The sequence below is a fragment of the Ammospiza caudacuta genome, chromosome 9 (genome assembly GCF_027887145.1).
Source record: "Ammospiza caudacuta isolate bAmmCau1 chromosome 9, bAmmCau1.pri, whole genome shotgun sequence".
In the NCBI taxonomy this organism is placed as follows: domain Eukaryota; kingdom Metazoa; phylum Chordata; class Aves; order Passeriformes; family Passerellidae; genus Ammospiza; species Ammospiza caudacuta.
In genome coordinates, this window is record NC_080601.1 from 11,094,741 (window position 1) to 11,118,977 (window position 24,237).

The following is a 24,237-nucleotide window of genomic DNA, read 5'->3' on the forward strand; positions in this document are numbered from 1 at the left end:
GGGCGCAAGAGAAGTTGTGCTTAGTGAATGGTGAGGTGATGAGGTAACTTTGGGCAGAATTGACCAAAATGAGTGACATGTTAAAGTCATTAATGCCATTAATGTCAAATTAACCTCATATGAAGACTGTTTGGGTAATCAGCTGCTTCATTTGATGAGCATCAGATGATCTTGATTTTCTCCCACCTGCCACCTGAACCTCATCTGCTGATTTGGAACACCAAGTAATGAGGTGCAAATTTCATCAGCTGTGTGGCCTGGGCATTTATAAGCTGGAAAGTTCTGTTGGCTATTCAAGGGCTGTGATTCTCCAGATTTGGATGTTTTATTTGTACTTTAGAGCTATCTTCTGTCTTTAAAAGGATAATTTCTCTAAGGTGCAGCCATTTATCTAAAAAGTGCCTAAGGGAAACATCCATTGCCTGGTGTGGTGGATACAGCATGACTGTATGGACAATTACAGGTAAGGAACAGGAGCTGGAAATGTGCTGGAATGCTTTGCCTGAATCCTCAATTTGACTTGTTTGAATAAATGGAGTTTATTTCTTTCATAGGAAAAAATAATTAAAATCTCTCTTAATGGGTGTTTTGCAGATAATAATAGTGTCATAGAGTCAAGAAAGTTAATATAATTTTAAAATAAACTGTGCTCATCCTACAGACTATTTCTCCCCCCTTTTTTTTTTCCAATTTGGTACAAAGAAGAAATCCTTACCTCAACTGAAGTAGCAAAATGGCAACTAAGATTTATTTTTTTTCCTCCAGGAGAGGAAAACTTTGTCTTATGCTTCATGTTGAAACTACAAGAAGAACTTGATAAATTCAGTGCCTCAATGCTAGTAATTTGCTTTCTTGGAAATGTCACACAGACCTACTATAAAATCTTGAGTTGAAAGACCTATAGAAAGAAGTCTTTATGGATGTTTTTATCATTATTTTACATGGTTCCTTCAAAAAATGTAGAAATAACATGTTGGAAAAGGAAAGGTCAAGCAAAAGCAGTTCCATGTAATTTTCCTCTTGGAAGGCACAAAGCATAACTGGAATTTCAAGCACTCCTCTGGAGGTGGATCCAGTTATCTAGGGGTCTGAAAGAGTGCAAGAGATGGCATATGTGATGACAGAATTACTTTCTGGGAGAAAATGGATTAACCAGAAACTATGATTTCTGAGAAGTGGATTTACTTTATAATTTCAGTTCTTATTTGGCATTTTATTCTGAAAGACTTCAGGAACTCCTGAAATTTTCTGCTGAAAAACTCTTGCATATGGGAGAACCACACAAACATAAGAAGCTGGAAGCAAATCAATTTACACTACAACTTACTGGATGCAGTAGCTTGGCAGAATTCGGTGTTAGGTTTCTCAGCTGCTGCTGGCCTGAAGGGTAAACATTGCTCCAGTGTGGTCGTTGGTGCTCGCCAATGATGAAGTGTAGGTTTGTTGGTCGAGGCGGTGCAAATGTTGCATTTTTCTAGGAACAAAGCAGCTCTAGATCTCCTGAAGTGCAGCTCTTGTGCTTCTGGGCACTAAAGTGTTGTTTTAATCTCAACAGCTCCTTAGGTGAGCTTGCTTTGTCCTTGATGGCAGCCCTGCAGTTCTGCTGGGTCGGTTCTGGTTCTTGTTCTAGTGCCCATCCCCAGGGATGTGCCCAGGAGTGCCCTGGGCTTTAATTTGTCAGGGGAAAGCTGATATTCCCCTCCCAGGAAGGACAAGCTTCAGAGCAGAGAGGGAGGGCTTGGAAGGAAAGATCCCCAGGCTGGGAATAGCCAGGAGAAGCTGGCAGGAACAGGAGGTGATTTGTTGGGGCAAAGATGAGGCAAGGAGAGGTTTTCAAAGGGCGAGTACTTACAAAGATTAAATGTTACAGAGCTTGATCTGCAGCTGGTAAACAGGAAAATGCCAGGGTGATATTTCTGATGTGAATGTCTCTGCAGATTAACAGTAATTAAAGCTGGTCTTAGTCTGCTTGGGGCTTTCTTTTCCCTCAGTGTCCATGTTCTTAGCTAACAGTGTCCATGTTTCTAAATGCTAAGAATCAAGTCTATTAATACCATTTTAAAATGTCTATATATTTTTTTTTCCCATATGAAAACTCTAGTAAATTATGGATCAAGTCTGTACTGTGTAAACCTAACTGCTCCAGTGGCACTTCCTCTGTTTTATCGTACTTCTTTTTAACTGCATGTCTCATTTATAATCTCATATATTTATGACATATCATGCCTAAACTTCCCCATACAAACCACTCAAAAATCAATAATATTAGCTAGACTGATAAAACAGTTACCAGCTGCAGACAACTGGTGTCTTGACCAAATTCTCCTTTGCTGTAAACATGCTTAGGAACAGATTATTTTTTTTCTGTTTGGTTGTTTGCCTTTTTTTCCTCCTTTTCTCTTCTTTTGCCTCTTTTTTCTTTTTTCCCAGAATATTTGCATTGAGAAAGACCACAGTGTTCTCTGGAAGATGTTCTTTTTATGCAGGATGGCTTGTTTTTGGGAATACAGAATCCATAGTGCTGCATGTTTGTTAAATGTGTGCAGAATTGTGCCCTGAACTTTCTCACTGAGCAGTGTGGGGATGAGTCAATCTTCTTGACCTGGGCTCTGATGTGAGTCCAGCTGGGTGTTTTTCTACATTTACCCCCTGTAAAGCATGAGAAAACAAGATTCTGCCACCCTGGGCACAGCTCTCTTTCATACACAACAAGCAGTCACAAGGCAATTGCATCAAAGGCTAATTCCAGGGGCTGGGATTGCAGCTTTAATCTCTGTATTAGCATAGTATTGCATATGTATATATTCTAGCACCATCTAGCAGTTTTCCAGGGTAATATCTGAAATAATAAAACATAAAATAATAAAAGAGTGCTTAATCAAAGTTCATATGTAGTCTGGAAAGAAAACCCCACTGAGTTATCTTTGCTGCTCAAGCTTATGTACAGATGCAATCTTACTGCTAGGCTGGGACTGTTGGATCCCATTTGTTTCCCCTTCAGGTGGCATTTGGAATCAAGCAGCCACAATCTGCCTGAGCAGTTCTGCTGATAAGCAAGGTCAGACCACCGCAGAATTTGCACTTCTCAGAGTATCTGCTTGGTCACTTTGCTGTCTTCCACCTGAGGGCTGTGAGCACATCAAATGGAAGATAAAGCGCTGTACTGAGCCACAGCAGGGGGAGGCTGGAGTTCCAGTGGCTGAGTCCTTCCAGGAGGTGCAGTGGAGCCTTCCTGAAGCCCCGTGTCTGTAATGAAGCTGTTGTGGGAGATGCGGATTGATGGCACACCTGGCCTAATGCACAGCTTTTCCCCCTTTCCCTCAGGTGGTAATCCTGTCCTACATGTGCAGTGGGGCTCGCTTCCAGGAGCTAAACTGGCAGGGTTTAACCTCACAGAAACAGTTTTAGCCTGTGAAGAATGCCAGTGTGCTCAGCAGCCACGCTCTGTGGATCAGAAGCATCAGACCATCATTACCTGGTGGTGGGCAATGGGTGGGTGGGGAGCAAAGTCAGTGGATTATTCACTTTAGGCAGTTTTGAATCAAAAAATAAGAAATGCACAAATCATTGCATGTGATGTGAAATGAGACCCATGGCAGATTAAAACCTGTGATTTTTTTTTTTTAAATTTTGTTTTACTGAGCATATAATACCTCTGGGATCCACTCTGTTCTCACTGTGTGTAATAAAGTCAAGTAAAGGGCAGACAGATAACAGTTGCTGGTATAAAAGGTGAGGATGTAAATGCTATAAATACTAGGTTGCAAGATAAGGCTGTGTAAAGCATAAAGTATGACTGGCTTTTATTTTTTTTTTTTTGAGGCAAGAAATAAACCCAGTCAAAGAAACAGACAAAAACCCACAGCTGCAAGTATCAGACTTAAAAAAAAAAAAAAGCCCAAAACATCATTTTAAAATAACTAATGAAATTAAATTCCTACTGTCTTGAAACAAACAACCCACAGCCAAACAAACAAAAAGAGCAAATCACCAAAACAATAAAACAAAGCCCATCCAGGCAAGTTTTGGGATCTTTGTAAATCACAGCTTCCTCGAGTGATTTCTAACAGGCAATTCAAAACCTCAGCAGTTGTCCTCCTGATGAGCCTTTAAATCACTAAGCCCTTATCAGTGCAGAGTAGAATAACTGTTCCTCCAGCAGGTTTTTCCTGCCATTTTGTTTGAATGCAGCAAGGCACAGCACAGTGTCACTCCCCTGAGTCAGTGCAGCTGTTCTATATTTGTGTCTCTCTGTGGGGTGGGACAGGCTTTACCCTGCTCCTCATGGTCTTGTCTGCACTGTTGCCCTCATCCTTATGGGTTTATCCAAGAAAGAAAGCACATTACAGGTGCTGTGCTCTGATCTGGGCTGTCTGTTGGCCATTGTGTCTTATGTTAACAGGATTTTTGGTTTTGAAGGAAGCTCTTGGGATGTTTTCCTGCATTCTCCCAGCTGGTGTCTGGGTGAGGGTGCAAGCTCAGATAAAACATGGCAATGTGTGTTTTGACAAAGGGTGGGGGTTATGTAGAGAGCATTAAGTTTTACTTACCTAGAAGTGCGAGCAGCAGACAGAGGAACTTTGTTCAGCTTTGCCCCTTGGGCCAGGGTAGGAGCATCTGAGTGATGTCTCTGAACTTTTTCTCAGGCTGAATTGTGGTTATGTGTTGAGGAATGGACCTTAGGGCTTTAGAACCTTGAGCCTATCCCAAGATCCTGGTTGTGATCCCATTCATCGCTCCAGAAGGGAGAAAACTTCTCACACTTGACCTTATTGTGCTGCTCTGTATCCCTGTATTCCCAACAGGTATCCAAGAGTTCCCTTTCCTAATGCATTGTCTCTCCCAAAGCAGTATCTTCTCAGCAGTGGGAAGTGAAAGTCAAAACCTTCTGCTTCAAAAGCATGATCTATGTTGTGCTTCCAAAGATCTCCTTACCTACCACTGCATCTTCCAAAATTGCTCAAACCGACTAGATTTTATCTTGCTGTTACTTCTCTCAGTGCAAATGAAAATGTGGCAGGCTTCCAATTCCTAAATTCAAATAGTGTGGGAGACAGATGTCTTCTTTTTCTTGTGGCATATTACATAGGAAAATGAAAAGTGTGTGTGTTAAATCTAACAGGAATTGGAAACAGATTGTCACCTAAAGGTATTCTGCCTTTGAGATCAGCTGGTTTTGTCACACCTGTGGTTAAATTCTGCCATCAGGTTTACTTAGTTGTTGGGAATTAACAGGATTTCAAGAGGAGAAAAATCTGTTTCTTTCCATGAAGTATGAAATGACATAATGATGCCTTTCCAGATATTCTTCACTGGAAAGGGACTAGACTCAAGGATCTTCTGGTAACCTGGTCTTGGCCACTAAACCTGCACACAGCTATCAGTTTTACCTGAGATCTACAAACAGCTCTAAGTATTTCTCTCCTGCCTTAGTCTGAGGAAAATAAATGGAATTTCTCTGACACTTTCTATGTGCGCACACACTTGTTACACTGTTCTATTTTACCTCCTGTCCTCATGAGCTTTTGTGTTGAGGAGAGTCCTTTATGTGTCTTCTGTAAAAGTTAAGGAATGGCTCAGTTGTTTTGTCAGAAGGCATTTGGCTTCATCTACAGAGGGAACTGCTTGGAATCCTTTGAAAAAAGTCTCCTGAGGCTCCCTGTGCTCAGTCTGAGCCCTTACCTCACCTGCCTTTCAGGCTGTGCACTGGCCTGTGTTTGCTCCTCCGTGCCCTGGAAATGACTTGTGTTGTTGGAGCTGTCACAGTGGCTGCTCCTGAGTGCCATGAGCTGTTGGTGAGCATCATGTAAATGAGCTAAATGGACGTTTTTCACATGCCACTGAGCTCCACAAACTTGCTATTCCTCATACTCCTCTAGCCCAGTTTCCTTGGTTATACTGCCACCTCCTCTGAACCATTCCTCTACTGCCTTCCTAGACAAAGAAGAAAGTCTGAAACTAGATATGACATATTTTGCTGTTGCTTCAGCTGTAGATTTCAAGTGTTCAGGTAGATAACCTGTTTATCTATAGTAGCACAGAAAATGTACTACTTTCTCACCAAGCAAACTCTGAGGTTTTAAGTAGGAGCAGTGAGTAGAACGAACACGAAGGAATGAGATTTTTTTCATGACACAGAGTCTCTCTGTGTAACCAATCACCTCTTTGTGTTGATGTAAAATCACTTTGTCAGCCTGCCCAGCTGTTTCTGCTCTCTGTAGGTCCTGTTTTGGGTGCTGCCTGGGTTACCTTTGCTCTCCCCCAGCTTAACAGGGTGAGTTTCTAACAAAAGGCTCAGCAAAGAGGAGGTGAGTCACTGACCCATGTCAGCAGGGTTTGAAAGGATGGCAATTGGCATTATTACACTTGCATTAACCACTTAGACACACAATTACATGCATTAGGAAGCTAAGTATGCAAATGAGAATAAAATCATTTGGGCAATATCAGGAGAGATGCCTGTTAGTGAAGCAGTGATTTCCTCTGAGAGCTGTCTGTTTTGGATAGCATGTTAAAAGTCAGCTTTGGAAGCTTGGAGGGGAAGAGAGGATGGCATGGATCTGTACAGGCCTTTTCCTATGAGGACAGAAAATTTACTCTTAAAATGGGCAAAATAGATTTTTTTTGAAGGTTTATGAATGACCCTGTGGTAGCTCAGTGTGACTGGAAGGAGCCACAGAGGAAATCCTGTGGCAGATGAGTGAGCTGATCCATTGCAAATAGCAGTGTTTATTAATTTTCAGTCTAAAATGAAAACAGAACAGAAGTAATGCATTTAGTGTCCAATACGTCTGGGCCACAGCTTGGGGTAAAATGCCCTCTTATCACCTACTGAGCAGAAGTGAAAAGGCTCATCAGTGCTGCATTCTGAAGACGTTTAGATGAACAGTTGCTGTGAGACTGCACAGATGGCTGCACAGTATCCGAGTGTTGCAGCTGCACTCCAGCCACCTGGGCTCCAGGGGAACCAGAGCCTGCCACTGTAGGACAGGCACCAGCCTGGCCAGGGAGGAGGGATGGTTAAAAATCGGGAATTGAGGCTGATTGGCGCCAGAAGATCCATTGGAGTTCAACCTCGTGCCACAGGACTGTGGCTTCCAGTAGGGTTGGGACAGATTGATTTCTCTTCCACCAAAAAAATTGATCTTGGCATTTAGAAATGTTTTTTTCCTGAGTTCATGCTCCTCACAGGGTAAATACATTTTAAAGGTATGGATATTTGATGCACTTTTCTCTCCAGCTCTGCAAAAACAAAAGGAGCTGATGAGGTTTTGGTACTTCTAATTTAATCTTGAAAAAGCCATAGATTTTCTTCCTCTTGTGTGGTATTTGCTGGGTGCCCAGGATGTGAAGGAGGAACTGAGAATCTGACTCCATTTTTGAGAAGGTCAATTTATGATTTTATGATATTATATTATATTAAAGAATGCTATACTAAAACTATACTAAAAATAGAGAAAGGATACAGACAGAAGGTTTAACAAGATATTAATGAAAAAGCTCATTACTCTCCAGAGCCTTGACACAGCTGGACTGTGATTGGTCATTAAGAAAAAACAATTCACATGTTGGATAAACAATCTCCAGCCACATTCCAAAGCAGCAAAACACAGGAGAAGCAATCAGATAATTATTGTTTTCATTTTCTCTGAGGCTTCTCATCTTCCCAGGAGAATAAAACCAGGCAAAGGGATTTTTCCAGAAAATATGATAGTGATACTCTCGTTTCTAACAGGTTTTATTAAGGGAAGAATTTAAAGAAAGGCTTCATTCTTACTCAGTACAGCAGCTGCCATAAGTTTGGCTGGTTATTGAAACTTGTGATTAAAACAATAACTGTTTTCCAGTGATTTCCTGGAGGTGTCAGGCTGGAAGGGAAGGCTGCAAGGGTGTGATCAGACCTGCCTCACAGCACGGACCAAAGGCTATCTCCTAATAATCTCTGCAGGAAACCAAAACTCCTGTTTTGACTAAGGTATTTCTCTTAAAAAGACAGACTTTTGAATGTGCTGGTAATAATACAAGATAGGAATTGTGTTCCCTAGAGTAGAACACTCAAATAGAGAGCTCTGGTTCCTCTGAATACTAATGCAGAAGTTCTTGTGCAGTGGGGAAGAGAAAAGTATGCAAAATAAGCAAAAGTCTAATGTAGTTCAGTTAGAGGTGAGCACCTTTAAGCACATGGGTGGGGTTGTTGGAATTGATGGAATTATTATGTTTCTAAATTATATATTTTTCCAGGTTTAGCTGAGAGGGGTTTGGGTGGTTGATTTAGAAATAACTTTTTCATGTGGGGAGGACACAAGCAAAAGGGAATAATCTGAATTGTGTTTTGGAGAGGAATAGTTACTTCGCACTGATCCTTCTGCTGGTGCCCTCAAACTTAATTAACTGAAATTTAATTTGGTTGGTGTAGATTCACTTCCAAAGCCAGTTGACCTAAGCTGGAGACACACTTTTACTAATGGCTGTAGCTCTGACAAGTCTGTTTAGCCATGTGCTGTTCCAAAGGCATTCCTGTCCAGCACAGAGAAGACAAGTGCAGCTCTGTCAGTCCAGCAGCTCAAGGATGGGGTGATCACTGGATGTGGGGGGATTTGCCCAGCCTGGTAAGGTCTGCTGAAAGCTCAGCCTCAACTAAAAGCCATCAAGATGAGACCACTGTCAGTGGCCCACTTGCTCTCCAGCATCTATTTCACAAGGGCTCTTCTGCAGTAGTTTACATGGATCTTTCAGTTGGTGGTATTGAAATGATGACTCATCTATTTTAAACATTGCACTCAGAATTGGAAATAGAAGGGAGACTTCAGATGTTCTCTTTCATATTTCGTGAAAAGAACAATAATCAATTTTTCAAAGCTTTCCTTCTCTGACTGCTACTGCACCCCAGAAAAACCAAACCACATATCTCTTTTCTGGGACTGTCTAGTTCTCTGAATTTTGATATGCTGACATGAATATTCTGAGTTAGGTATTGATTTTAAAGTCTTAGCAATAATTAAATAGGGACACAGACAATCTGTTCTCTGCTTTTTCTGTTGCAACTTGAGTGGATACTTCTCATTTTATTTAATCTTTGACTGGAGTTGTACTGCTTGGGAGAGGTAATGTGCATCGTTGTTAAACTAATGGCAGTATAAATAAAATTAACTAATTACACAATTCCAGTTCCATTCTACTACAGTAGTTAGAAGAAAAATAGCATCTTTCAACATTCTTTAAAAGGTGTTTCATCAAAGACTGATGAGCAAGTACTAGCAAACTGAGGCTGCTTAATCACATCATAAAAATACAGAGAGAGTTTCTAGATGTGTACAATAAACATACATTTCCAGATAAATGCATCACTTTAACAATAAAGTACCAATCTAGAAGGAGTAAATTTTTTCAGTCTCTTGTTCCGTGAAATTGTCCAGAATGATGTTCATTGTCAGACATTTTGCAAATAGAGCCCACAGTGTATTTAAGTGTGATTCTACTTGTTGTTGTCTCAGTTTCTGTGGAAACAGGGGGGCAAATGTCATCACCACTGCTACAGGGAACACAACTGGATCCTTGAAAATTCTGCTATTCTGCCTTGGTCTGTTACCAAAGATCAAAGATTTGTCATGGCTAATGAATGTCTAGTGCACAAAACTGGAGCTGGGTTAAAGCTGTAGAGTAAAAGAAAACGTTAATGATATACTTTTTAATGGTATATGGAGGACTCTAGTTCCTGTTTGGTTTTTTTTCCTTTAAGTGCTTGCAGTGTTTTCTGTTTCCTGGTTTTGTGGCTCTTTAGCTGGGGTTTCAGGTGCAAACTGAGCCTCTATCAGAGCACATCAACCATTGACCCTGTGACCAGAACCATTGACAAGGCTCTAAAGGAGATCACAGTGCAGAAATGGGCTCAATAGGAGGCAGAAATAACATTCTTTCTGATAAAGATAAGCCTCACAGATTTGTCAATTTTAATTTTTTTTTTTTTTTTAGTAGCTGGGAAAGAAATGGATATGGGCATTCCCAATAATGCAGGTTACCTTAATATTGAAGATTTATCTTCACTAAAGCAGCTTCAAGAATGAAGTTGCTCACTGATTTGCCATAGGTTGCATGTCCTTGCCATTGCATGGATAAATAATTGGAAAGAACATAGAAATGGATGATCAGTTTTCAAGTGGAGAATATTGTTATTAGAGAGAAGCTTGTATTTGAGTCAGTGTTGATTAACTTATATCTTCAAGATAATCATGGTCAAAATAATTCTGAAAGTGGATTGAACAGACAGGAGGTGGTTTGTTGACATACCTAAGAATGTCAGTATATTAATGACCAAGTGCAACTTGAAAGAAAAGCAGAGAAATTATTTAAGCTGAAGTCATTGAGTGAAAGAAATGGCAGATGTAACTTTGTGTAGATAAATGCAAAGTGATGAACATGAGAGAAAAACAATCCCATCTGTACATATTAAAAAAAAATGGATTCTGAGCTGTTTCTTTCAGTTAGGAATCAGATTTTAACACCCTGATGGATGGTATGGTGAAAATATTAGCTCAATTCTCATTACTTTCCTAAATATATATATATAATGTGTTAGATATATTGTGGAAAGACTAGAACAAATCAAACTCATCCATAACCCTGTACATACTCCTGGTTCCCTCTGCTTCTGGGTATAGCTGGAAAAGTTACACAGGAAGGTGTAAATGAGGTCCTGAAACCTCAGCACAATCACTGATACAGAAGAAGAGCCTTTGAGGTAGAAAAGATGTTGCTGAGAGGGAATATAACAGAGAGGCATAAAGAGGGAAGAGTTTGTTCTTTTTTTGCCCTCCTCCTATAGAAAAATTAGGGGATAGCAAATAAAACCAGCAGGTTCAGCACTGATAAAAAGCAATAGTAGATTACAGAGCTTGCAGAATGCTCCCCATGCTAAAAGTTGACATGAGTTGAGAAAAGCAATGGGGCAATTCCTCTGAAGGCTTGGAAATATAAAAACATTGTTTCTGGCTCCAGAACTCTCCTAACTGCAGTTTTCTGGAGATTAAAGGGGAGCTTGGGGGAAATGACACAACATTTGTCCTGAACCTGTAGTGTGCTGTATCCCACTGTCAGACAGGCTGGGCTGGCTGCTGGACATGAGGGGTGTTTGATCTGTTCAATGGTTATATCTGGATGCATATGAAAAAAAAAAAAGGAAAAGAAACAAAAGATCTCTGTCTTCTGCTTTGTCCCTTCCCTTTGCAAAAAGTCCCTATATATCAAAGATGAAGGAAAAAAAGCAAAATCTTTGGCTTGTTTAAGGAGAACAGATTGTACAGCTTCTTATGCCAATTCCTTTTTGAAGTGTTGCCAAACAGAGAACTGTGGGAACAATGGAAAAGGCTGAGTCCAATGCTTTTGCTCCTTTAAAATACAGACTTTGAAAGCTTGTAAGCATTCCTGCTTTGCTGGCTATACTGGCAAATGCTATCTTCAATGGATCGTGGATTAGTGTTTCATAAATTTAAGCTTAAAATTAAAACCTGAAAAGGTAATTTCTCCTATCTAACCCACAAGGGAATGGTGTTTTGTTCAGCCTGCTGGAGCAGTCTTTTTGTGAAAGCATAGCTAATCTGAAATACAATAAACTGCATTATTTCCCATTCCCTCTGCTAACCATTTTGTTAGGCTGTCCATCCTTTTACATTTCTTAGCAGGCTAAGAAAAAAGACTTTAATTGTATAAAGGAGATCATTTGCACACAAGTGCTTCTCCCAAGGAAATAAATTATTTCTAGTCATCCTGATCGTTTCTTCAAGCCTTTCTCCTCTGTGCCTCAAGCCTTGTGCATGTGTTGGATTTGAGCTCCAGAGGTACCAGCCCTCCTGGCCAGTGACCTTGGGTATGAGCAAGGTGTGTTTGTCCTTGCTGCCACCTGATCCTGTGGGGACCAAGCAGCAATTTCTTGTGGTGTGTCAGCACTGAGCAGGGAGTTTTTGCTAATGTGGCAGGGTGGTTCCTCCTTATCCTCAGCCAAGACGGTATTCTGAGGATATTCTCTTCAGAGAGAGATGCTGCCTGAACAGAAGCTTTGCAGTGGTAGAAGAAGCCTGGTTTTCCATTAGATTTCAGTGGTGCTTCCCAAATTCCCTGTGCTTGTTGGCATTTCTGCGAGACAGCTGTTCTCTAGCTCTCAGTTTATATTTTGTGATTTGGCTGGAGGAATCACTGCAAATGAAATAATGAAGAGCTAAACATTTGTGTTTGGTATTTCTAAGTTTGCAGAGCAAAGGAAGAAGCTCAAGAAAGGCTGGGAATGGCTATAATTTATTGCTATTGTTATTATCTTTGCCTTCCAGACTCTGCAAACATTTGCCCTACCACAGGGACAGCCTGTCCCTGCCTTCTCCAACCTGCTCTGTGGGTTTTATGTATTTCATTAGAATTGGTTCCACTTTCAGGGGGATTGCTTGTTTCTGTGAACAAGCAGGAATGCTTTCCAAGCTACCCAGCACCCAACAGTTTTATGTGTGAAGGGGCTTTTTTTCTGAAGATTTTACTCTTTCAGTTTTCCTTCATTTTCTCCACTTTTCTAGCTTCCTTTTGTGTTTTCCTTTACCTGTCTCTGACTCCCACAGCACACAAGAGGCAGATTTTAAAACACCTGTATGTACTTAAAGGGCCTTACTTTTATACAGAATTTTTAGCTGTATTTCAGCAATGAGTTAATAGAATGAAAAAAGGAGTGAGAGAAAAGGTTGTCAAGTTTTGTTGCTGAAGCTGATTATACCTTAAGTTTGGGTAATTTGTTGCAATCTAGGAAGGCTGGAATGGACACTTTTTTCCCTAGTGGTTTTTTTTTTCCATCATGTGCACATAGTTGATTTCAATAACTGCAAGGGTAATTATTTCTTTGTTTGCCAGGAACATTCAAATTGCCATGGTTTCCACAGAAAATGTGCTCAGACTCCCTGAAAGTAAGCACACAATAGGTTGTTACAGCTGCCTTTTCTACTAGAATTATTTTAAGCAAAAGTGATGCACAGCAATTAACCATTTGTGTTTGATGCACATCATAGTCAATCAATGGGCACTTATAATAAAAGGACAGGATGAGAAATTTCAAGGTTCACTTCTGAAAAGTGTCTAGTTGAACTTCTGGGAACTTCAATAATGGCAATCTTTGAATAGCATATTGGATTTCTCAGAGGGTTATCTCAACCCTCTGAGAGGGTTGCATCAATAAAAATACTTTATTTTAAACTCACTTTGAAAAATGTGGAGGTCAAGTTATAACTTGGGAGATTGAGATGCCACATGTGCTGCTGGAGACAATTCTCTTGTAAGTGTTGACTTTGCTGTCTTTCCTGAAACCTGGCCAAATCACAGGACTCCACATAATTCTGCTAAAATCAACCCACCCTCCTTATTTGCCACACAGATAATTTCTGTTCCCTGAGAAAAAGACTTGAACTCCCCCTTGAACAAATACCTTTCATTTGTTGTTTTTCATTTGAAAAAAAAAATAAGACTGAGATGTTTCAATCCAAAGCTGATAATGGTTTTGAAAATTTCCAAGTGAGTGTACTAGTGAGCAGTCCTGAGCATGAAAAACAGATGCTGAAATGCTGCTCCTCTTCAGGGTTTTGAGGCAGGCAGAGAATCCTGTGCCCTGCACAGAATTACATCTGACATTGGTTGAGTTTAAAGTCCAGGTTGACTTGAGATAATGGAGAAATTTCCATGATTGGGTTCATGGGGATGGATGTAATATTTCCCTGCTTCTGGTACTGGTAAATAAGCAAGTACCTGAAAGGCAGCAGAGCTCCCTGGAAAATCCATTTATCTTCAGTGTAGAAGTATCCTGATTTAAAGGATCCTAATTGAAAAATAATAAAGTGTTTTTAAAAGATGCTTTATGCTTTCCATTATATTTTAATTAAACCTGCAAAATTTTCTGCCTTTTTTTTTTTTTTAACCGTTTTATGATGCAAGCATCTGTAAAGAAACCTCCCTGCTCTGTTCTCAACAGATTTCTGCTCTGGATCTCAAAAGATTTCTTCTTTGGTTAATTTGCTGAATGCAAAGAAAGAATGTCTCATTTTCCCTATTTATTGGAAATCACTCAGGGTGTTGGTAGTTCACATTCTTATTTACACTTCAGTTTTCTAGAGCACATTTTTTACAGAGAAAGGCTGAGTAAAGAAACACAAAGCCTGGTGGCTTGGCTGGAGTTTCTGCATTGTGTACACACATGTTTAATATATTGACATTTTCACATCTGGTAACTGTAGACTTTAGGGCTATGTTTGCTGTGACAGAATTTCTATTTTGATAAAAGAAGAGCAGTAAGTTTAATGAATAGGGGAGGAGCAATGGGCAGGAAATGCAGTTGCTTTTGACAAGCATTTATCTTTTTAAGCTGAGCACATTTTCCTCTGTGCATCTCAGTGCCTCAGAAAGCTCTGCAGTGAAATTTGGGGCTGCTTTGACTGGTGAGGGAGAGAATGGGAGCTATACATTCATGGGCCCTGTCAAAATTAAACTATTAAATGACTTGATTGAATGTAGTGCAATGGAAAAAAAATCTTTGAAAACCTTCTGTGCCGCTAAAGGGCAGGAAAATAGGGTTCTCTACATTCGGTATTCCTGCCTCTCTTCAAATTTAACTAATTGTTGGCAAAATGTTTACTTGATATCTGAGATTGTTCTGTCTTGAGATTTAAATTGTGAGGCTGCTGATGCTGTTTTCCTAAAGACTTGAAATTCTGCTTGATAAACAAATCCCCTTTACAGATCAGATGCTTCTTGCACTTGACTGCATCAGTGATTCAGATAATGACTTTGATAGGGGATTTATTGTGTTTTAATGTGACTTACAGCTGGGGATTCTTTTCCCTTCACAAGGTAATTCATGCAGTGTAGTTATGGTAACTAATGTTTAGCTGTCAAACAGGATCTTTGGTGATGCTGGTGAGAGCGGGTTAGGAGAGAGCTTCTGTAAGAATGTCTTAGGTTCATGCTCCTTTGAGGGGGTTTGTGGTTTTTGGTTCAGTTTGCAGCAGTGATTAGGGCTTTCACCTGGGCAGTAAGAGACCCAAAAGGTCAAAAAGCCTGTGGTAAGGACTGGAGAGATTTGCAGCTGGCTCCTAAATAATGCTACCTGTTCTTATCAGCTCTACTACAATGCATATGGTCTCTAATTATGAAACTGGAGAAAAAGGCTCGGGCTTACATGGAAAATTCAGTTTGTGCAGAAAAGCACTGAAAATATTAAACCTTTCTCATCAGAGCTCAGCACACAGACAATTGACTTGAATTGTAAGCAATAATAACCCCAGGCAAATCCTGAGAAGAGATGGCTCAGGGGGACCTCATAAAGGTGTGCAGGCAGGAAATCAAGAAGATGGAGCCAGGCCATTTGTGCCTGGAAAGAGGGAGGCTGGAGCCATGGGAAAAAGAAAGGCATGCAGGAAACTGCAGGTCCTGCTTGTCAGTGGAAGTGTCCCTGTTCTAAGGTCAGAGCTTGTGGGCAGCAGCAGTGGAGGCAGATCCACCCTTCATGGGGAGAGGAGGAGAGCAGGCAGGTGCAGGTCCTGGCCCTGTGTACCATGGATGTCTTGGTGAAGAAGGTAAAACCCACCAGGAGCTCACCAAGGTAACTCACTGCAGCAAGAATTGTGAGAAATGTTCCTGAAAAAGCTCTTGTTTGTATTGGGTTTCTACCTGGGGCAGAATCAAAGTGTGATGTGTTGGTGCAGCACAGAGATAGGGGTAGTTCATGTCTTGGTGAGCGAGAATTAGATTGCTCTTGGCATGTGCTTGTTACCTGGCATGTGTTTTTCCAGACAGTCAGTGTTTTACATGTGTATTTACCTGAATTTCTACATTTTAGCTCACCTCCATTTTATTACCATAAACTAATGATAAAAATGAAGCTTTTCTGAATATTTTACTAATCCTGAATTGCTCATCTCTTTGCCAATTTTCCTTTGCTATATTCCACTTTTCCATCCTCTTTAGATTATGTGCTAATAGTTTAGGTATTATGTTGCTACTTCATCTTCTAATTTCTAATTTTAGATCTCATTAAATCTTGTCTGGTTTTCTCTTATTACTTTCTTCTCAAATAACCTTTTGAATTTTGTACCTCTTCCTTTCTTTTGAAAGCAGCCTTAAAACCAATTCTATGTAATTGGGAGCATCTCAGAATGCATCACTACTCACTCAGTGCTCTCAAAGTTGTGGCTGCTTTTCTCAAAGAAAAAATGCTGCTCTAAGCAGCGCTGGTGCTTAGAGATGTTGGTAGCGATTCTTTTTTTTTTTTTCCTCCTTACAATTCTCATCAGAGGTTTGGATCTCACTGCCTGTCACTGTTAGATGGGGGAAAGACAACCAGAACAGTGCAGGAAGGTTAATACCCTGAGAATTAGTCATCCAGCAGTACCATAACAGCTCAAATGCACTCATGAGACCTGAATATTCTGAAACAGCTCTGCAAGCACCACATTGTGAGTCATGCATGCCACAAAGCCCTAGGACAAGGTAAAGGATTCACCTACTGATTCATTCTGTCTGGGGCTGACACCTGCCAGTGTGAGAATCTGAATGATCTCTGTCATTAGGCTTTGCAAAATGTAGTTGATGGTTGTTGTGGCCTTGATAGTCAAAAGATATAAAGGAGAAGCAGCAAAGACTGAATGTCCTTTATCAGCCAGATGGGCAGAGAGGCACTGGCTGTGCCAGCTGTGTCCAAGGCTCTTGTTTGGATAGGTATTTGGGCCTTGTGATGGTATTTTATATCAAAAGGTAGGGTAAAACAGGAATTCTGAGCTCCTCTGAAGTTCTGCTAGAACATTGTGCAGTGTCCTCCATGAGGAACTTTGCTTTAATTACTTCTGCTCTGCTTGTCTCTCTGCACTAACTCATCTCTCCCTGTATTTGTTGGTTAATGAAGAACAGACACCAAACCTCCCAGCCCAGTGGATTTGGTTTTATTTGGTTACTTGTACCCTATAAATCTTCCCAATATTTGTGTGTCTGTCTTGCAGGGATTTACTGCAGGATAAGAACCTCTGTGGAGCAATACATGTATATAATATATATATATTAAAAGATCCAGTGCTTTGGTTCCCTGAATCAGCACTATCATGCAAGAGCAGCCTTGCAGACAATGAACAGTGAATGAGCAAAACCAGCAAAAACAGGCAAGTCATTAATGGCTGCATTTAATCTAATTCTGCAAATGTGGCTCCAGTTAATGCCCATTGAAACTGTTTATAAATGGAAACCCTGGACTGCAAACCTGATTAGAGACTGAGGCTGCAGTAAGTTACCAAAGAAAGAGAGAATGTTTACTAGAAAGACATCTAGAAAATACAAATTAAAGTTTGTGACTTGTTTAGGGCTGTATAAACCGACTTAAACAAGATTTTAAACCAAAAAACCACAACCCAAAAAACCCCAACAAAACCCCAAATCAAACATGGCAACAAAATCCCAGCAAAATAAGGAAGAAGGTAACCTCCCCAGGCCTAAAATGGCTAAACTTGACCGTGAGTTGTTGCTGAATATTGTAAAAGCTCAGTTTTTCATTCATGGTTTATTTATTCTGCCTGCCCAGATTGGAATGGAAGGGATGATGCAGACTGACCCTCGGGAGAGAAGCAGAGCTGGCCTTGGGAGATGGAAACCAAGGGACTTTCCTGACAAATAAACTCAGCAAAGTACCTGAAGGTATTGAAAGGCCAGAGAGATGCCCCAATAATGCACCATCAGACTCCAGTTTTGTCTCTGTGCTCGATGTCCCCTCCTGGGAGGGTCATTGCAGTTGGACACCTTTCTTTCCTTGCATGGCTTTGTGCACAGCAGCCACTTAACCATTCCAAGTAAATAAGAAAAGTCACTTTAAATGATCTGGTCTGTGCCTGGGGTATGAGGACAACTCACAGCACCTCACAAGTAGATGCATTCAGTTTGTAGGTAGTGTGAAACTCATTATGGGCTGGCAGGAAGGCTGACTTCCATCTCCCCTCTCTGTGGATTAATCTTTGTGTGAAGACTCACCACTTTTACACATTTTTTTTTTTTTTTTAATTTACAGATCTCGAACTTCCTATGCAAAATGCTCTAATTGTATTTTATGAAATAATAAGTTTTCACCTTGAAACCAACAAGTGCAGAAAAAAAGAAGCCCAGGTGTGCATTTGGAGTTGACAAGATAGCTGATTGTTTAATCTCCCATGAGTCTGTGTCTATTAAAGGACTTGTGTTTTGCTGTTCTTCTTTCAATTACGGAAATAATTCTCTCTCCCAGGCACAGAGTTTTGAATCTTTTCCAGAGGTTTTTAATGACTTGAAAGCTGACAGAAATTACTTAACATTTTAAACTCTCTTTCCAAAGCCAAGAGGGTCTTTTAAGAGCCTGTAATATTTTTTATGGTCATGCTATATTGCCTCTTAATTGAAAAATTCTCTGGAAATGGAAGAGGTAGGGAAAGAAGATGTAGGTAGCAAAGGAGACATACTTTTTTTTTTGTATTTTCCTTGATTCTAGAAGGGTTTTTATACTTTGGTACCTGAATAATTGAAAGACAGTGGAACTGTGGGGAGGAGGAGGATCAGGACAAAACCTGCTGCAGCAGGCTGTGAATGTCAGTGAATACAAACTGTTCTTTGCTTGCTTTCTGTGATTTTATTGACAGTAGGCTGGAACTTTGCCCTTACAAAATGCATTGTGATATATGTAGCTACCCATTCTTTTTTGCAAGGACTTCTGGGGCTTTTTTGGCACCTGTGTGCAGAGGTTTTAGAATGAGAAAGAGTTCATATGCTTAAGTCAGTGTGAAAGAGCAAGGAAACAGGACATGAACTACTGATATAAGGTGATGTGCCTGCCCTGTTCCAGAGGAATTCTAGGTTGTAATAATTAAAGGAGGCCTTTTCTCTGGAGATTTGATGGTGGTTTTGTGCTTTCTTGGGTATAAAGCTAATGGGCTTGTCTGCACTCAACATCAATCTGAGCTGGTTAATCTGTGTTGATATCACCACCCTCTGATGACTTTTCCTGCTGCCTTTTCCCAGAGGTCCCAGTTTGTTCTTATAGCCAGATTGTTCAGGATGGGAGTTGAGCTTGAGCTGCTGTTGATGAATTGTCCTCTACCAACCTGGGTTACATTTTTGTACTTCCAAAGCTCCCTGCAGAGGAGAGTGGATTTTTGCATGTCTTGAACATTTCTGTGCCTTGTATGAATATTTTATAATCTCACTGCAATGTGGTGAGAAATAGCTTTGGGTGGTAATCTCTGCTGAATGTCATTTAAATATATAGATGCTTTGTTGATATGGAGATTTATTCTGTAAAACATTGTTCTATGTGGTTTTTTTTTGCTGATGATATGAGTGGAAGGATGTTGAGTGCTTAATCTGCTTTTATTACTAGAATTTAAGTTGTATTCTGAGATAGGGAAGTTTTATCCCTGAAGCGTAAAATTCTGGATATGGCTCTTGCAATATGGAGATGTTTTCCAGGACTGATTCTTGTGTGCTCAAGAAAATCCTAGCAACAAAAAGATCTTGCTTTGAGACAAAACCATCAGAGGCTGTTTGTATGCTTATAGATTTTTTTTCTGTTTGCTTTGCCTACTTACTTTAAGAGATGAGAAACTTTTTTTGGTTTTGATATTGGAGAATTGTATCAATCCTTTAGGCAGCTACCAAAAGACAAAAAAAAAAAAAAAAAAAGGCCTGAGCTGTAACATTTGAAGAGTGATGCCAGAGGAATGGCCTTATTTTGTTACCTCAGAGAATATCATAGTGTTTTGCTTTTCCCTTATTGTCTCAGTGATGCTTAGATTAGTAAATAATAATGATGCTTTGCTCTTACACAGTGCCTTTGTCCATACATCTCAGAGAAGTTTATTAAAAAAGAGGTTGGTGTTATTGCCCTGTTTCAAGATGGAGAAATACAGAGGTGAATTGAGTTTCTGAAGTTTATTCCATGTGAGAGAGCTGGCAGAGGAATTCCTGTCAGTGTCATTTTTCATTAGGAAAGGCTGATTCACTGAAACTGAAACCTTTCATGGAAATTCATTAGTGTCCAGGAAACTCTGCATCTCCAGAAGCTGAGGAAAGCGCCACGTGCTGTAGCAAGGAACAGCTGCGACAATGACACCTGGTGTGGACAGGGGAGACCTGTGAGGTTTCACTTTTGGAACTGTGGTGGAAAGAGGTTTGAATCTGTCCCTCTCAAGGGAATATCCCTGTCTGTAGGCGTGGAATGCTGCCTGGTCATCCCCCCTGGGCACAGCACAGCCTTTCTCACACAGCTCAGCCAGCAGTGGGTCTGCTGAAGGGTTCCAGTCTTCCCAAGTCTGCTTGCATGGTTGATCCTTGGTGGGGATTAGATTTTCTGTCAGTGGATTTTGCACCTTTCATATCTTCAATATGTAGGGAACACAAAAAAATCAGCGAAAAAATTTTACAGCCAAGAAAACTCTCTTCTATGTGGCTGCTGTTTTTGAATGTGTTTATATTTCTAATTTGACAATAGAAGGTTTTGGAGTAAAGAAGGCTGTGAGAACAGGATAGATGGGCACAAACATACTGTAAGGTCATATATGATATTTTCCTCAGGAAAGAACCCCAGGCAGAGTCATCAGAGGGTATTGATTTTACCGTGACTCTTCTAAAAAACTTTGGAAACAACAACCAACCAAATGTTCCACTTCTCAGTCCACTAACTCCACTGATGATCTTGGACAAGGGATCATGTTTACAAGCAGAGAGGGTGGTGGCTTTTTGCCAAGGAAAAGCTGAAAATAAAAATCCAGGCTGAACCTCTCAGGTTGAGTGTTTCACATGGCAAATTCAGTCACACTAGGAAATACAAAGTTCAGACTGGATATAAAGTCACTATTGCATTTGGTATATGTAAGCCTGAAGACAAGAGAATATTTTGCTCAAAAGTGCTGGAGCAGCCATTGAGCTTTGGGATACACAGCTGGAGGCAGCTTGACTTGACAAAGAGCAAGATAAAAAAAAAAAAAGCTACTTATTTTCAATAATTTAGATTGAAATACCAACGAAAGATTTTATTTTTGTGCAAGTCTTTTGAAAAAAGTGTTGGCAGTCTCACATAAGAGAGTTCTCCTCCAAGAATTTTTAGCAACAGGTGCCCATCACTGGAAAGTGCTGCTGACCCCTCTCTGCCTTTAAAGAGATCCTTGCTATTAACTAAATCAGTAATAAACTGCCCAAGATTCAGTTTAACAGCCTCCCTGACTGTGAACCTCGTTATAACTTTTTCCCCATATTGAAAGTCCACCTCTTCCTCATCTTGTCTTATATTTGTAAATCAATTCCTGCTATGGGAGAGTATTACACAAATTTTCAAAAAAAAGTAATTGTGCAGCTGCATTAATCAAAGGAGTAGTATGCTGAAGGAAATGTCAGGCCTATTAGCTTGTCAGTGATCAGTGGCAGGAAAGCTGCTTTCAGCTCGTTTGCATTGTTTCTTTGACACTAATTAACAGATTTGCTACATTTTAAAATATGATAAAAGGGAGAGGGGGCAAGACCTCAAGATGTGAGTTGCTGTGGTGGGAATGGAATAACAGGTCTTGCACATGTGAGGGTCTTTAAGATGGTTGTCCTGTGTCTCTTTTTTAATTTGCAGTATGGGTGATTCTTAGGAAGTCCAAATGTTAAGCAGGTTATCAGACAGGTATCCCTCTTCGTGCAAGGAGGAGTTTTGGGCTGCCTGGACAGATGGGGACAGCAGCAAGGGATCAGAACAGGCTGTGAGCAAGCTGTGTGGGGGCATCTGCCTGTGCTGCCCAGGTGGACACTGCCTCAGGTCTGGCTCAGCTGTGCCTGAGCAGCACACAGGAGAATGCTCTTTCATTCATCTTCTCACCCAGCCCCAGCCCTGTGTCAATGGCCTGTTCAGTGTGTGCAAAATGCTGGCTGTAATCACCTTGAATAAGGAGAGCAGGAAACTTTCTGTGATCCTAGGTGTTCTCTACACTTCCTATTATCAGAAAACACCTGAGAGAAAGGCAAACTTCCCACCCTTTATCCACCCTTGCAGTGGTTCATTCCCCAAGCAGCTGAAAGACAGAATCCTGCATGGATTTCTGAGCCCTGTGAGGAAAGAGAAATTCATGAGCTGTTTGGGTTTAGTGAGTTATTAGGTAAGCTCATCCACTGAGCACCTCATCCATCATGGGGCTCTTCCCTCAGCCACTGTTTAAACAAGATATCCACACACCATCTCCCCAGGACTTCTCTGCCAGCAGAGCAGAGGAGATGCTTGGTGCTTTCCTTGGCTGTGGGAAAAGGCAGGGGCTGTTGCAAAGCACAGCAGAACAGGAGCTTGTGCTGACAAATGAAACAGCTGCATGCCAGAGGGGCTGCTGGATGAGAAAAGTCCAAGGGAATGGACTTAAGGGTGAATTATAATCAGAATTAGGAATGGACTTGAGAAAGATTATTGCAAAATGCTTTGACCACTCATTTTGTGGCCATTCAGAGGTATGTTGTAATCCATGCTGCCCTTTCCAGAAACTCTGGTGTTTTCAACATGTGGGCAAATGGGTTCCAGAATGAAGACAGGGTATTTTTTGTTTTCATAGAGATGTATACACATATTTGCCTCAACTCTGAACTATTATTTTCAATATAATTTCAACAGTAAGAAAGTCACAATGAAATTCTTCTTTTGCCTCAGTTGGGACATTGTTTTATAAATATTCCTTCAAAATGAGGAGTAAAAATTTTGTTCATTATTACTGCTTAGATTCCTGTGGGATTACTTAAAGATAAGCATATATTTAATTGCTTTTGCTGGATAAGGATATTCTCAGCTCTGAACCTGCACCTGAGCTATGACATGTAGACAATGGCTGTTCTATTTTCCCATTAAGTACTGCATTTATTCTTCACTCTGACAACTCATAAACCTACCATGAGTCACAAGAATTTTCTGCCATTAAATTCCCCATTTTCTGATAAAATTCAGGGTGGAAATAGCTAGAAGTTGCATTACACATTATATATCTTGTAGTCTCTTTAAAGGTAATTAAGAGTTGAAAATCGATGGGAAATGAAGCAAAATATTTTTTTACAAGTTCCTAATAAAGACGAGTATAAGCTGATAGACATTTAAAGCCATTTAACAGTTTTTGTAAAGATTGTACCATATCAAAGAGTGTTGAAATGAATCCTTCCCACCTTTTGGTGGTCTTTCTGTACCAGGCATTGTGAGGGGTACTGAAAGTGTGCCCTTCTGCTCATGAGAACAACATACTGCTCATAAAAAATGCTTCACCTCCTGGGCTGGCAATTTGGCACTTCTATCTAGTTCTTTTCAAATGGGCTTTTTATGCAAATTTGGGTTTGATTGAATTCAAGTTTAAAAAAAATCAAGAGAAGCTTCAAACCCCAAAATTTTCCATAAGAAAATACTGAAATATCTTGATTTAAGGGACATAATTTAACCCAGCCTTTCTCCTTGCCCTGGTTCCTCAGTGGGGATAAAAGGACTTTATCAGAAGTGATACTCTGAGGACCTGGTTACAGGTCCTGCTCTGTAGTACCCTCCAGGAGAGCTCCTTTCTTTCCTTTACCTGCAGGGATGTTAGTCTCCTCACAGAAGTTACCTTTTGACATTGTAAATCCAAGGCAGCAGCAACACTTCCCAAGGGTGGGGATTAAAATTGGGCAGGTAGGTCTGCTTGCCTGAAAATAAAGAGAAGATGAACGTCCTCATCTGCTTCTGGCTTGCACCTGGGCTTGAAGGGATGCCATGTGAAAGTAATCAGCAGTGTTATATTTAGTCCATATTGGTTGCCACAATTGTTCAGATTGGGAGCTACATTAAAACAAACACAAGAAAGTTTGTGTGGACTTTTTTCCAGATACCAACATGAGAAAATAGATCTGGCAAATTTTATTTTGCTCCACATGGCACATTCCGTGTGGCCTTTCCTTTTGGACATTTGCAAAAAGCAGGAGCAGATTCGTTGGAAGTTTTTCCACCAGCACAGGGAAATGTGGAGTGTGTTCCCTCTTGAGAAGGCTGGGCTTAAGAAGACCAGTCACCAAATTCACCTTAGGCCCCTGATGCAAGCACCAGTTTGGGATCAGGCAGGGGTTGTTTCTGAAGGTGGAAGGGTTTGTGTGTGAGCAAGAAACGTGCACCTTGTCAGAAACACCTAAATGAGTCTCATGTAGAAGGTGGCACAATAAGCATTGCCCTATTTATTTTCTGACATT

The 24,237-nt window shown here is 40.5% G+C and overlaps 1 long non-coding RNA gene across 1 annotated transcript; it reads left to right on the plus strand.

Annotated features, from left to right (window-relative positions):
- Positions 1–324: 324 nt before the first annotated feature.
- Positions 325–17,958, plus strand: LOC131561558 (uncharacterized). Its single transcript, XR_009275082.1, has 3 exons — positions 325–463; positions 7,848–7,975; positions 17,585–17,958. It is a non-coding gene; the product is annotated as an uncharacterized LOC131561558 (long non-coding RNA).
- The last annotated feature ends 6,279 nt before the right edge of the window (positions 17,959–24,237 follow it).